We start from the raw sequence: 12,292 nt of genomic DNA, 5'->3' as shown, positions 1-12,292 counted from the left end.
AGGACAATGCTCCAGGATCTGTTGCAATCATTTCATTGGGAAGTGCTAGACCACCTTGCATACAGTCCTGACTTGAGTCCATGTGATTTTCACATTTTTGGACATATGAAGAAACACCTCAGAGGACGAGCTCGAGTCCTGAGCTGCAGGAAGCTGTCAGGGAATTGTTTCATTCCCCACACAAGGACTTCTTCTACCAAGGAATTCATAACCTTGTTTCAAAGTGGGACCAGTGTCTTACCTCATACGATGAATATGTGTAGCCAACTACTGTAATAAAGTTTCTGCAAGGAAATAGACCTTTTCATTTGAATGCACCTAATATAATATAATCATGAGGTGTGGAGAACCAAATTACTTATCAAGCATTTTTTGTTATTTGCCTACTCGCAGGAGGGAAAATCTCCTACCCGTGAGTGATGAACTAAGCAAATTCAAGATCGCATTCTCTAATTTTCATTTCTATGCTCTCAATGCCCAGCACGCTAGCCGCTGCTCCACGGATGACTCGCCTGTGAAAGGCACTGTATTTGGGCCATGGAGGAGTGGTGATTTTTTACGTCTTGGGTTAAATGCATTGAAGAGGATGAATGATGATGACCTGAAGGAATAGTGATGAGACAGACATGATACAACCATACCTGGCCAAGGTCCGAACCGGGACCTCTGGTTTTGTAGCACATTATGCTTATGTATCGGAAGAGGAATTCTTTGGAAGAAAAACTGTAAAGGTAGGGTGAAAGGAAGAAACATTGTACGGTGCATAGTGCATAAAAAGCCACGTTTAGGTCATCGAAAAACTTACAGTTAGTCAGTGAAATTAATATCGAGAGACAAGGCCTGCAAAGTGATTTTTCATTCGGTGTTGCTTGGTCATCACATCATGTCCCACCTAGTTTCAAGAATAAAATCAGCTTCTATTTTGCTTTCAAGTAGCTCCCCAGTTGTCCTCAAGAGGTTGGGACAGCACACAGAAATTGTGGAGCTCCTACAAGGAATCAAACCTTGCACCTGTCGTACCAAAGACACGAGCCATCATATATTCAGTTTCGCACACACAAATATGATTAATTTTAAGAACTTAGATGTGTGTATAAAATTTCTTATATATTGTCGTCATTCTCAAGGTGCAATGAGATGCCACAGAAAAGACTGGCCTGCCCTATAGAATAGTGGTTAACGCAGTTGCTTTGCACTAAAGGGTGCCAGATTCAATTTTGGTGTAAACTATACATGTGATACCTAGCTTAGGGTGACCAGACATCCTGATTTTCGCAGGATAGTCCTTTTTTTGAGGGTCATGTCCTGCGGTCTGCGAATCTACTCCAAAAAACCAAATATGTCTCTATTTTTCAATACCGTCCTGCAAAATGTCCTGCAAAACATCTGGACAAATTGTTTACCTCTGTGAAACTGTTAGTGCCTTATAAATTAATAGTATTGTTAGTTTGCAAAGAAATACTTGTAGATATAAACATTTTCAAGCTCTCTTCACTTGCGTTCTTATTCTTACTGTAAAGCTTATATTTATTGTTTAGAAGCAGATAGTGCATGCACTCTGTTCATCATATGATATGCAAGGTACTGAGTGATGACTAAAAGTGTATGCAGGGCCGCTTTGAATATTAAAAAAGAGCCCAATTCTGGGGATTTCGATGTTTGATGCATTGATGAGATGATTACTGCAGCTGCGGCAAGAGACAAATAAATTCTCCATATTGATTGATATTTTAATATTATTTCACAATGTATTCGTGATTTGTGGTATGCGCAAATTTTTCTCCATAGACTTGAAAAGTTGCAACTTTTATTAACCCATATCCTATTGAATTTACACATATTTATAAAGGCCCTGAGATACATTTTTCACAGTTTAGCTGTTATTTTTATGGAGGAAGGAAAAGAAGGGTGTGTGGAAAATAAAACAGAATTATCTCAATCTGTTGACTTAATTATCTAGTTACTTTTCAGAACAATCTATCTGACAGATGGAAGATTATTGCAAGATATCTTGAAGTTAATTAGGTAAATTTGGGTTTTAAATTCTTGTACAATAGCAATTTTTCGTAGATTAGTAGATCCCGTAGGATTTGTGACTTGGGTTTTTAGATGTATTTCACATCTGAGTATGTGAAATGGCAAATGTAAAATCCCCACCTGAAATTAAGTATTTTAACATGCATATATGCTGTCTAATTGAACTGGAATTTTTGGATACATTGGAATCACACAAACCCTTTATATTGTGTGTGTATGCATGTTGATTATGAGAGTCAGTAATAATTAAGATTGAAATAGAGAAAACATATACATGTAGCCTTGAATTTTTGGGAACTTTGCCTTGAAAACTGGGAATTATGCTTGAATTTCATCATGGTCGTAGAGTGGTCACCCTGAGTAAAGGCGGAATCACATGGAACTGGACCAGTTAGTTGGCTACCTGCCTGGATGTGATAGTTGCCTGGCTGCAGTGGCGTGCCCAAGGGGGAGGGGTTGGTGGGGGTTATAACCACCCACCCCCCCCGTTTGGCCCAGTATTCCTAAAAAAAAAAAAGGACTTCAAAGGTAGGAAAATATGACAAAATGATGGCTGACCACCAAGAAAAAGTATAGGTAACCCCTCCCTTTCCCTTTCGAAAATCCTGGCACGCCACTGCCTGGCTGGCTGCTTGACTGGTTTGGAGGAATAGGACATGTTCTAATTTCTACTGGCTTTCCTCAACTGAGTTCTGTGGAACAGACAATCAGAGCAAAGTTTGGGCATGTGAAGATAATCTGTGAATTTAGTTTTTTTTTTTTCTGTGGTATCCGAGTGTTGGCTGTTTTGTTTTTGTTAGTTTCTCGATAAGAAAAAAAGCAACGAGATGCTGTGCAGTGAATTTGTGTTCAGTTCATTAATATTTAGGTATTTATGCAAAGTGATGAGATGTGTACGTGACAAATAATATTAGCCGGTTCAAATCCGGGAACTTTTCTAAGGGTGGAAGCAGCCCCGGCGCCCACCCAGCGTCGAATAACATGGGTACCTGGGGGAAACCCTGGGGGGTAAAGGTGGTCAGGGGCGTGATGCTGATCACATCACCCCCACTCACGACCGGATCAAGAAAGTGTGGGGCGTTACCTCCACACCCCCTATACGCCTTCATGGCGTGGTGCTATGCACAGGGGAACACTTTACCTTTACTTTAATGAAAATCCTTATTATTACAAGTGTATTAAATTAAATGATCAATTTTTTTATAATTTGTGAATGAATCCTACGAATCTCATATATGAATATTGAATATGCATACCCAAGTTAATTAAAAAAGCTTGTTCGGTATGGATTGATTACTAGATTTTTTTTCGAGCTAATCTCTAGCCCATACTTTTCTTTTTTTTAATTTTTAATAAAAGCACAAAGCAACATTCTTCAAATTGCTCGTCCATCTTTACAGTACAGATTGTCTGCTCTGCGCAATGTCTTATCGGAACAAAAGTCTATGGACAAGTAAGCAGTAACAAGCATGGTGCGAGATGAAGACTAGCAAATGGGTAGCCAGTCCACCGTCAACTAGGGCGTTTCTACTGGAAATCCAGTTCTGTGTGATTCAGGCTTACGGAAAAAGAAAACAGAACGAGAGAGAGAGAGAGATAGGAAGGTTAATCTGTAAAATTAAAAAAAGAAGCAAGAGGAGGAACGATATAGAGAGAAATTAAAATGGAAATATATATAAGAAGGGAAGACCATGGTGGAGTGGTTGAATGTTAGGATGCCAGGGGTCGAATCCCAGCCTGGGCATGGACGTTCTTTGTGAGTGTCCATTCATGAATTTAAGCATATCATCACTCATATTTATTGATGCAATTAACTAAAAGTGAGAGGAAGGCGACTTTAAATATCAAATTCAAATGAAATCAAGAAACGAAAAATTAAGAGAGAATTGTGTAATATTTCAGGAGAGGTAAGCATGACTTTTCCTTTGCCAATGAGGGGATGGGTGGTGCACTTGACCCTGTGCTCTTTTAGTTATAGCTGCAATTCTAATTCTAAAAGTTATTTTCACCTTACGTGATTGTTTTTGCATTTCTGTAAGTTCCAGACACTTATAATGCAGAAAACGTCAAGAATTAACACCTTTTAAAAATGAGCATTCGCTATTTCCAGATTGCTCGGGATCCGAAAAGTCGGGAGATTACGTCCCGAAGTCTGGATCGGGATGGGACTCATTGGGCCCGTTCCGAAAGTCGCACGAGTTTAACGCGTTAAACGAGTTATGGTAACTGGCTGTCCCATAAGTGCTTCCGTACGTTTCGTGAGTTTCATTATGCTGTCCCAAAAGTCGCATTCCGTGCGTTTCGTGCAAGAACGAGATTCACCAAACGCACGGGCCAGGAGGCTGGTTTGTTCCGTGAGAATAGTCTGCTCCTTGCAGACAAAGCGCGTGCTGATGGATTCAAACTGCACTAGTTCGGAAAATGTATTATAATTTTAACAGAGACCGGTATGAAGCAACATGCACAAGATTAGTATGCCTTGACCGTTCTTAGAATGTAATCAAAATGAGTAACGGTGTCCACAGTAGAGTTTATTTTTGGGCCGAGTCTGCTGCCACGCACGTGTCAGCAGTAAGAATAAGTGTCAAATTTGCTGCTGCCACGTAATTCGTCTGCTAAGAGGATGTTACAAATCTTAAGAACAGATTAAGACGAGAGAAATGCAAGTTTATGATTAGTGGGAATTAATGTACAGGTAATTAAGAACCTTTTTCTTTAGAAAGCATTTAACGATATTATTTTAATGCTAACAGAATTTTACTTAACTACGAGAGCATTTAGGTTTATTATTAGAAGAATGCTGAGGGACCTAATCTTAAAACATTTTTGTGACAGTAATCGCTACAACTTCACAGCATGCGCGCCGACTACGTGGGTGTGGGTGCTCCGGGGCTCGAGCACCCACATAAATAATCTTGTGGATGCGCGGCACCCACAAGATTTTTAGTTTGATAAAAACAAAATAAAGTAAATATTTCTGACTTGCCATTATAAAAAATTATAAGCAATTAAGACATTGAGATGGAAGTTAAAATTTCTAACCTCTAAAACATAATTGTTTCAAATGTGTTTGTGCAAACACAACCAAGCAACACATTCCCCCCTTCCTTGCCTGTCTCTGGCCAAGTCAAAGGCAGTCCCCACAATAACAATGGAAGTATATTGTATTGTGAATAGAATCCCGTCTTTTCGGCTTGCTTTGATGTTTCCTTACAAGTGACACACTACAATACGCCCACTCCATTCGTCAACAATTGTTATAAAATAACTATTTGCCGATATTGAGCACTAATAAAGAATAAACCGAAATGAAATACAAGGAATCCGATTGTGACCAACTACCTCAATTGTTGATTTTTTCTTTTGTTTCTTTCAATCAGATAAGAGCGGTGTGGTTTACGATTTCAGTGAAGTTGTTTTCATGTAATCTGGATTGTTATCGTTTTGTTTGTTCTCCGAGAAACAATGGCTTGGAAGGACGCGGGAGCTTAGATTGTAGACTGGGAAGTTCTCATTTTCAGAAAAAAGGGGTGTTGCCGTGTTAATAGTTAGTACAAAGAAGAGGGTGTACTGACCGGATGCGTGGAGCAAAAGCTCTTCGCCGGGCAAAAATTTTCGCAATTTTCAAACGTGGCACGGGACGCGTGTGGAAACCTGAAACACAATATTGAGTATTGCTTCTTTACATACTTTCGAATTCGAACAAGGAAGATGCCAAAACGCTACGACGAAGGTAGTGATTCTCATACTTATCAAACGCCGGAGGAAATGTACAGACAAATATTTTTTGAAATAATTGATGTGGCTGTGGATTCGCTAAATCGTAGATTTCAAACGAAAATTTTGGAACTTATTTCACAACTTGAAGCTTTTGCTATGGTCAAATTGGTGGTGATCGAATTCTGCAGTGTACAGAACAAACAAAGAAAAGTGGCCAACTTGTCAGACATTACAAATATTTTAAGTAGAGAAAACAGTGGTCCCATGCGTGAAATGCTCACAGAATTTGTGAAGTTTGTACGGGTGATTTTAACTTTACCTGTTACTTCTTGTACCTCTGATCGGTCATTTTCAGCACTTAGAAGATTGAAAACGTTTTTGCGGTCAACAATGACCCAAAAAAGATTGAATTATTTGGCAATTTTGCATGTTCATAAAGAAATGATTAAAAATATTGACATTACCAAAATTGCAAACAAATTCATAAGTGCAAATGACTTAAGAAGGAATGTATTTTATATTGAAAGTTAACATGTCATGATTATTATTATCATTTGGCACATAAAGTTAGTAATTTTGTAGTTTCTGTTCACAACAAAATCCTTGCATAGTTCTTTCTGCAATACAATTAAAATTATTTGCATTTATGAAGAATTTTTCATTTTAATTTGTATGAATGTGGTATTTTCTTTTAGTAACGTGTTGATAATATCATTGCCTCTTGCAATCATTGTGAATGTAAGTTGTTTAAAGTATATAATACTTGATAATTACAGATCTAACCGCCATTGATGTGCACCCACAGAAATTTTGGAAAGTCGGCGCCCTTGCTTCACAGTATGTGTTACAGACGTAATTGCATACATAGCATGATGAAATCACGATAAAACAAAGACCGAGTCTACTGCCACGGTCATCTTTCTTGAGGTTCCAGCAGAAAAAGAACCTAAGCGTAACCGGATGTTCGAGGGGGACCAGACGACTGCGCATGCTCCGCAGTAGCTCCGCCTTTAACACCGTCTATACTGAATGTAGAAAATTGTAAATAATGAAATAGCATGTTACATTTTTCATATAAGTAGTAAATAGGTGGAAATCATTGTGATGTTTGTTTGGCGTATGCATAGATATCTACTACGGCGTCAATGGTGACGGTGAGGTTGAATGGCAATTAGATGAACGTCATAAAGGGACGAACAGAACGCACCAAGAGGATTATCTTGACTGCGATTACAGGCGCCAGAGATTCATTTGCCTACAAGAATACAGTTTCCAGGGTGTGCTAGACAAGAGGGAGGTTGACATTTGAGTGTGTGCGAAAAGATCACACTTACAGCCCAAATGATCTGTAAAAAAGATACGATGATTAGGTTTGCTGAATTCCTTATGTCCAAACCGCTTTCTACTAGGGGTGTGCGGGAACCCGAAAAGTTGGGTCCGGGATCGGGGAAAAAAATTTCCCTCCCGAGGCTGTGTCCGAAAGCTGCAAGACCATACTTGAAGCGAGCATACTTTGAGAGCATACTCGCAGTTCGGTCTTGAAGCCTGGAAGCGGAAAGCTTTCGAACTGCACTTCGACTGCAGCGCCAACACAAGTGAGGAATGCAACAAAAGTTGCTTCGAAACTAAAATTATCAAACATCGACTGGATGTGCCACTCTTGTTTTCCGTGAAAAACACACACATGACTCGGCGTGCAGTTTATATAACACAGCACGTTAATAATTATAGAAATATGAAAGAAATTTGCTCTTTCAAATTAATTTTCACACATTCCGCAACATGGTTTACGATCGCGGGAAAAGAAATTGTTTTCTCACTTTTAAACACCTTCTCACTATAGAAGAAAGAAACCACGCATATATGAATAAAACCAATAAATAAAATTACATAGTATTTTTAAAACTTGTTTACTTACATTTCCACACAATGGAAGAACTACAACTACCAGCTGATTGACTTCAGACGTCCATTTTTTTAACAAATGAAAAGCAAGCACAGATCGCAAGTGTGCACCGCTCGTGTGCTGCGTCCTCTGGTCTTGTACACTCGTTTGCTTGGCGCTTTCGAACTGCACTAGGAGACGTCACTTCCGTCAAGACTGTACTTCAAGTATGTACTTTGTACCTTTTGGACACAGCCCGACTTCGGTAAATGACTTCCCGACTTTTCGGGATCCCGAGCAGTCGGGGAAATACCGAATGGCATTTTTAAAAAGTTGTTAATTCTCAACGTTTTCTGCATTGCAAGTGTCTGGAACTTGTCGGAATTTGTTTGTTTTTATTCGTGTAGAATTCGAAACTCTCAGAGCTTCGGGAAATTTCGAACATATCCAGTCCCGAAAATTTCCCGACTTTGTCGGGAAATGTTGAATTTTTCCCGTCCCGACCCAAAAAATTCTGTCCCGCACACCCCTACTTTCTACACAAGGTAAGAGGGAAATCTCGAGTGAGAGAGAGAGGGGAGCTACGTGTTAGTCAAACTCACCTAATGCCTTGCGTTTGTACTGCACACCCTAATTTATCAATATGCAGCTTCTGCCCACCCGGTCGAAAAATTTTGCCGCCGCCCCTGTGGGCCTGGTCAAAGCAAACTATTGTAGGTGGCAGCACCCCTGTTGTGTCCCCACGCTCTTAATGGGCAATGGTTCTCCCATTTACATGCATGGGGAATTTGATTCTGAACGTACTGTTATTAGATTAAATTGCAAGTTTAATTTCATGTTAACCTCAGAAATTATGTCTGAACATGATAGATAAATAATCAATGCTGTGAGAATTTTAATAAGACGATCGTCAACAACATTAAAGATATCGGAACTCAAAAAAGCCTTAAAATTTGCACACCACTTGTTAACGTCATTTGCAATTTTCACAATTTAAGTGCTTTATTCTTGTGAATCCAGTAATGAGTAATACATAACAGGGTTGGCAAAATTTGTGTTTTTTTAAAAAGAACAAAACAAACTGTTTTTTTGTTTAAAACATGTTTTTTTTGTTTTAAACATAGTTTAAAACATGAGTTAAAAAAAACATGTTTTAAACAAAACAAAGTCAACCTTTTCCCAGTAAATTATCGTTAAAGTCGTTAAAGAGAAAAAAGTACTAATTTTTATGAGTACAGTGGCGACAAGGACAGTTTATTTACCTTTGGAGATAAGGTTTACCATACTGCAGGGTAGGGGTGTGCGGGACAGAAATTTTTTGGTCGGGACGGGAAATTCTTTAAATCCCGATATTCGGGACGGAAAAAATTCTCAATTTCCCGAAAAAGTCGGAAAATTTTCGGGACGGGATGTGTTCGAAATTTCCCAAAGCTCTTGAAATCTCGAATTCTACCCGTAATTTCCACCTTAAGTGCTTGTTTTTGCACTTCTGGTACAAAACCTAACAATTTCCGATAAGTTCCAGACATTTACAGTGCAGAGAACGTCTAGAATTGACGACGTTTTAAAATGACCATTCGGAATTTCCAGACTGCTTGGGATCCCAGAAAGTCGGGAAGTCATTTCCGGAAGTCGGGACACCTCTACTGCAGGGACAAAGGTTGTGGGTAATAGCCCCACTTTTTCCGCCACTACTGAAGTAGGTTAGGATGTATATTCATCTAAATTTCAAGAAACTAAATATTATAGAATTACTATCCTCGTCCTGAAAAAAATCACGGTGAAATATTTCATGCTGCCTGAACAGTTTATATACCAGAAAACAACCTGCAGTGTCATAATAAATTCTCCAGATCAATTTATCTTTCAAAGTACAAAATTATGTTACCAAAAGTAAGCATCTGCGCTTCATTCAGTTATACAGACCAATGAATCGTATCGCAAAAGAAAAAAAAAATCACGCATTGTGTATTCAGGTTTCCATTTCCAGCTTCCACCAGTCTCAAACTTGCAGGACGATACGAAACAAGAAACTAAGAGGTTTCGATTTCTACAGTAAAGCACGGGTCTTTCTTGTCGCATAACAATTTTGCTACCTTGTGCATACATAGCTAGCCTGCCTAACCTAACAACATAGGCATTTAGGCTAAAATTAACTCCCCGTGACGTCAGAACATAAGGTTGCTCAAGTGTTATGCGATAAGTGAGACCTGTAAAGCGCGGATCAATTGACACAGATTCAATTAAAAACAGGGTTGCCTAACAAAAAAATTATCACAGACTATAAAATATCTACCACCAAAATGTGTTTTAAACACTTGTAAAAAACATGTTTAAAACACATTGTTTTAAACGTTTAAAACATTTGTAAAAAACAAAGCCGTGTGTTTTAAACGTTTAAAACAAAGTGTTTTAAACACTTTTGTTTTAAACATGCCAACCCTGATACATAATAATTCCGCGCGACTGTACTTTTATTTTTATAGTTGTTGTTAATAACTTTACTCTCTTTTTTTAACGTAATATCATACTTTTCCAAGTGGCTAGTAAATATGGTCCTTTGTTTTACATACACACATTTATCAAGAATAATAGTTATTACATATAGTATTTTATCTTCTGCTTCATGTCTCGCAACCACTAGGGCATCTTATTTACACGAATTATAATGTTGCCAAAAAACAAAGGGCTAAAATACAAGGGCAAAATGTCTGCTTAATACAATGAAGACATACGTTAATATTAAATTATCGGATAGGGCATAATATCAGTCATAGTGTATAATATGTATCAAGCGTTTACGCACTTAATACATTTTTTCTTTATAATTTTGGGAGTTTCTTCGATTCCTACCCGCCGTTGAATCACACCTGCTCGCAACCAGATAAAAAGCAAAGCATAGTGTAAAAATCTAAATTTTTGCATTATCGACTCATGGCAGCTAGAGACGACCCAAGTTTAGTGGTGTTTGTGCATAAACGTACTAATATATTTTGCTCGTTTTCGCAAACATTCCGTTGCGCTTTAATATATTATTTCTTTTCGGAAACTTATGACTGGCTACATAATCTTAAAGCTTTGCTAAACCCATTTTTGTTATCGATTTACACGAGAAATTCTTACCTTCATTAGAAACCATCAGTGGCGTGCGGTGCTAAATCAGGCAGGGGAACAGGTGACATGCACTTGCCCCCTCCCCTCCCATACGTATCGTAATATAATACAGTAGACCAAGTAAAATTCTACCCTTGTTGAAATGAACCAAATAAACATACGAAACATATGCTAAAAAAAATCAGAAGTCACATACATGAAGCACGTTAAAATTATGAAACTACCAATGTTAAAGCAAATATGATATAATGTAAAGAAAACATTAAAAACAAAATTGTTGATGCGCAACATAGGAAACATTAATAAAAGCAATTTATGAGTGATCAGGGAAAACATGTTTTGTCGAAACCGGTTTCATCTCTCTATTTGTAGATTAAGTTGACATTTTTTTTTATAGTTGAGCATTGTAATTCAAATGTCCTCAATGCAATAATGGCAATCAGATGGCCGAGTTTTTTCATGACGTCCACTCATGGGCGTCCGAAAGGGGGGGCGTGTCCCCCCCGGAAAATGAAAGTCAAATAAAAATTATATATTTGTCACATATAATTTCATTTCAGCCACAATAATATGTGTTAATTATTGCATGAATATGATAAATTCAAATTTAAGAAATGTTTTTTTGAGGGTACAACACTATTATTGGGGAAAAGGTACCTTGCTTGCCCCCCCTGGGAAAAAATCCTACGGACGTCCATGCGTCCACTAGATTTGTAGAAATTGTGACAAAACCCGAACTGTTCCAAACTACCTTCTCGGGAACAAACAAGAACAACAATAATTTGCCACTGGAAGAGTATACAGTTACAGAGTTGTAGTAACTTGTTTGAAAATGCCTTGTGTACGATTTAGTTTTAGTTTTTAATTCGGTTAGGATAGGTGTTGGTTTGCTGTCTTTTCTGTAAAGTTCAATGAACTAAAATCTTTCGTCTTCAGCCGGTCGATCATACAACACTCACAACATTCGCTTTGTCCTGCCGCTGCGTGCGTCTTGGGGCTGGTGGAACAGGTGGATGCGAGCTGTTCCCTCGGAAGCTATTTCGCAGCGTTTAGCCAAGGCATTTAGCAGACGCTTAGACTGTAGAAGATTTTTCCAGTTCGTTATGAATGACAGACGCAATGGACATTTCCACTCAATTTTTTTTACAACAATTTTAAAAACTACACCCTGGAAAAATGACCCCTGCAAGTTCTCGCGTTTCTCTGCGTCTAGTTTAAGGCAGAAACGAGACTTCCAAAGTTGCGAGGCTAGCGTTGCGCTGAAAACACGCCGCCGCCATGTTACTACGTCACTCCTTAGGGAGAGCTCGTTTGTCGTCTGCCCACGGTGAGCGAACACGTGCGCAGCAGTTTTACAAATCTGTACCGATTTAAATAATGGAAGAAGGAGCGATAGGAGAAAGGAAAGCTATGCTTTGTAATGATCATTCTTCTATGAAATATCCGTGCTGCTCACGTGCAAGGTAAATGGAAGAGTTCAGTTGCGTGTGTGTTCTCAGGCCCTGCGAAAAATATTGCTTATAAAATTGGTTGCTG

General features: G+C 38.6%; 1 protein-coding gene across 1 annotated transcript in view; it reads left to right on the top strand.

The window, feature by feature from the left end:
- LOC145994767 (uncharacterized) overlaps nucleotides 1-6,623 on the top strand; it is a 40,571-nt gene extending 33,948 nt beyond the window's left edge. Inside the window, exon 4 of the mRNA XM_083131015.1 lies at nucleotides 6,534-6,623. The gene's annotated coding sequence lies outside the window, so the exon portion shown is untranslated. The remainder of the gene's footprint in view (nucleotides 1-6,533) is intronic.
- The last annotated feature ends 5,669 nt before the right edge of the window (nucleotides 6,624-12,292 follow it).

The sequence above is a fragment of the Lepisma saccharinum genome, chromosome 11 (genome assembly GCF_977018435.1).
Source record: "Lepisma saccharinum chromosome 11, izLepSacc3.1, whole genome shotgun sequence".
Classification (NCBI taxonomy): domain Eukaryota; kingdom Metazoa; phylum Arthropoda; class Insecta; order Zygentoma; family Lepismatidae; genus Lepisma; species Lepisma saccharinum.
This window is presented reverse-complemented; position numbering and strand designations above follow the sequence as displayed.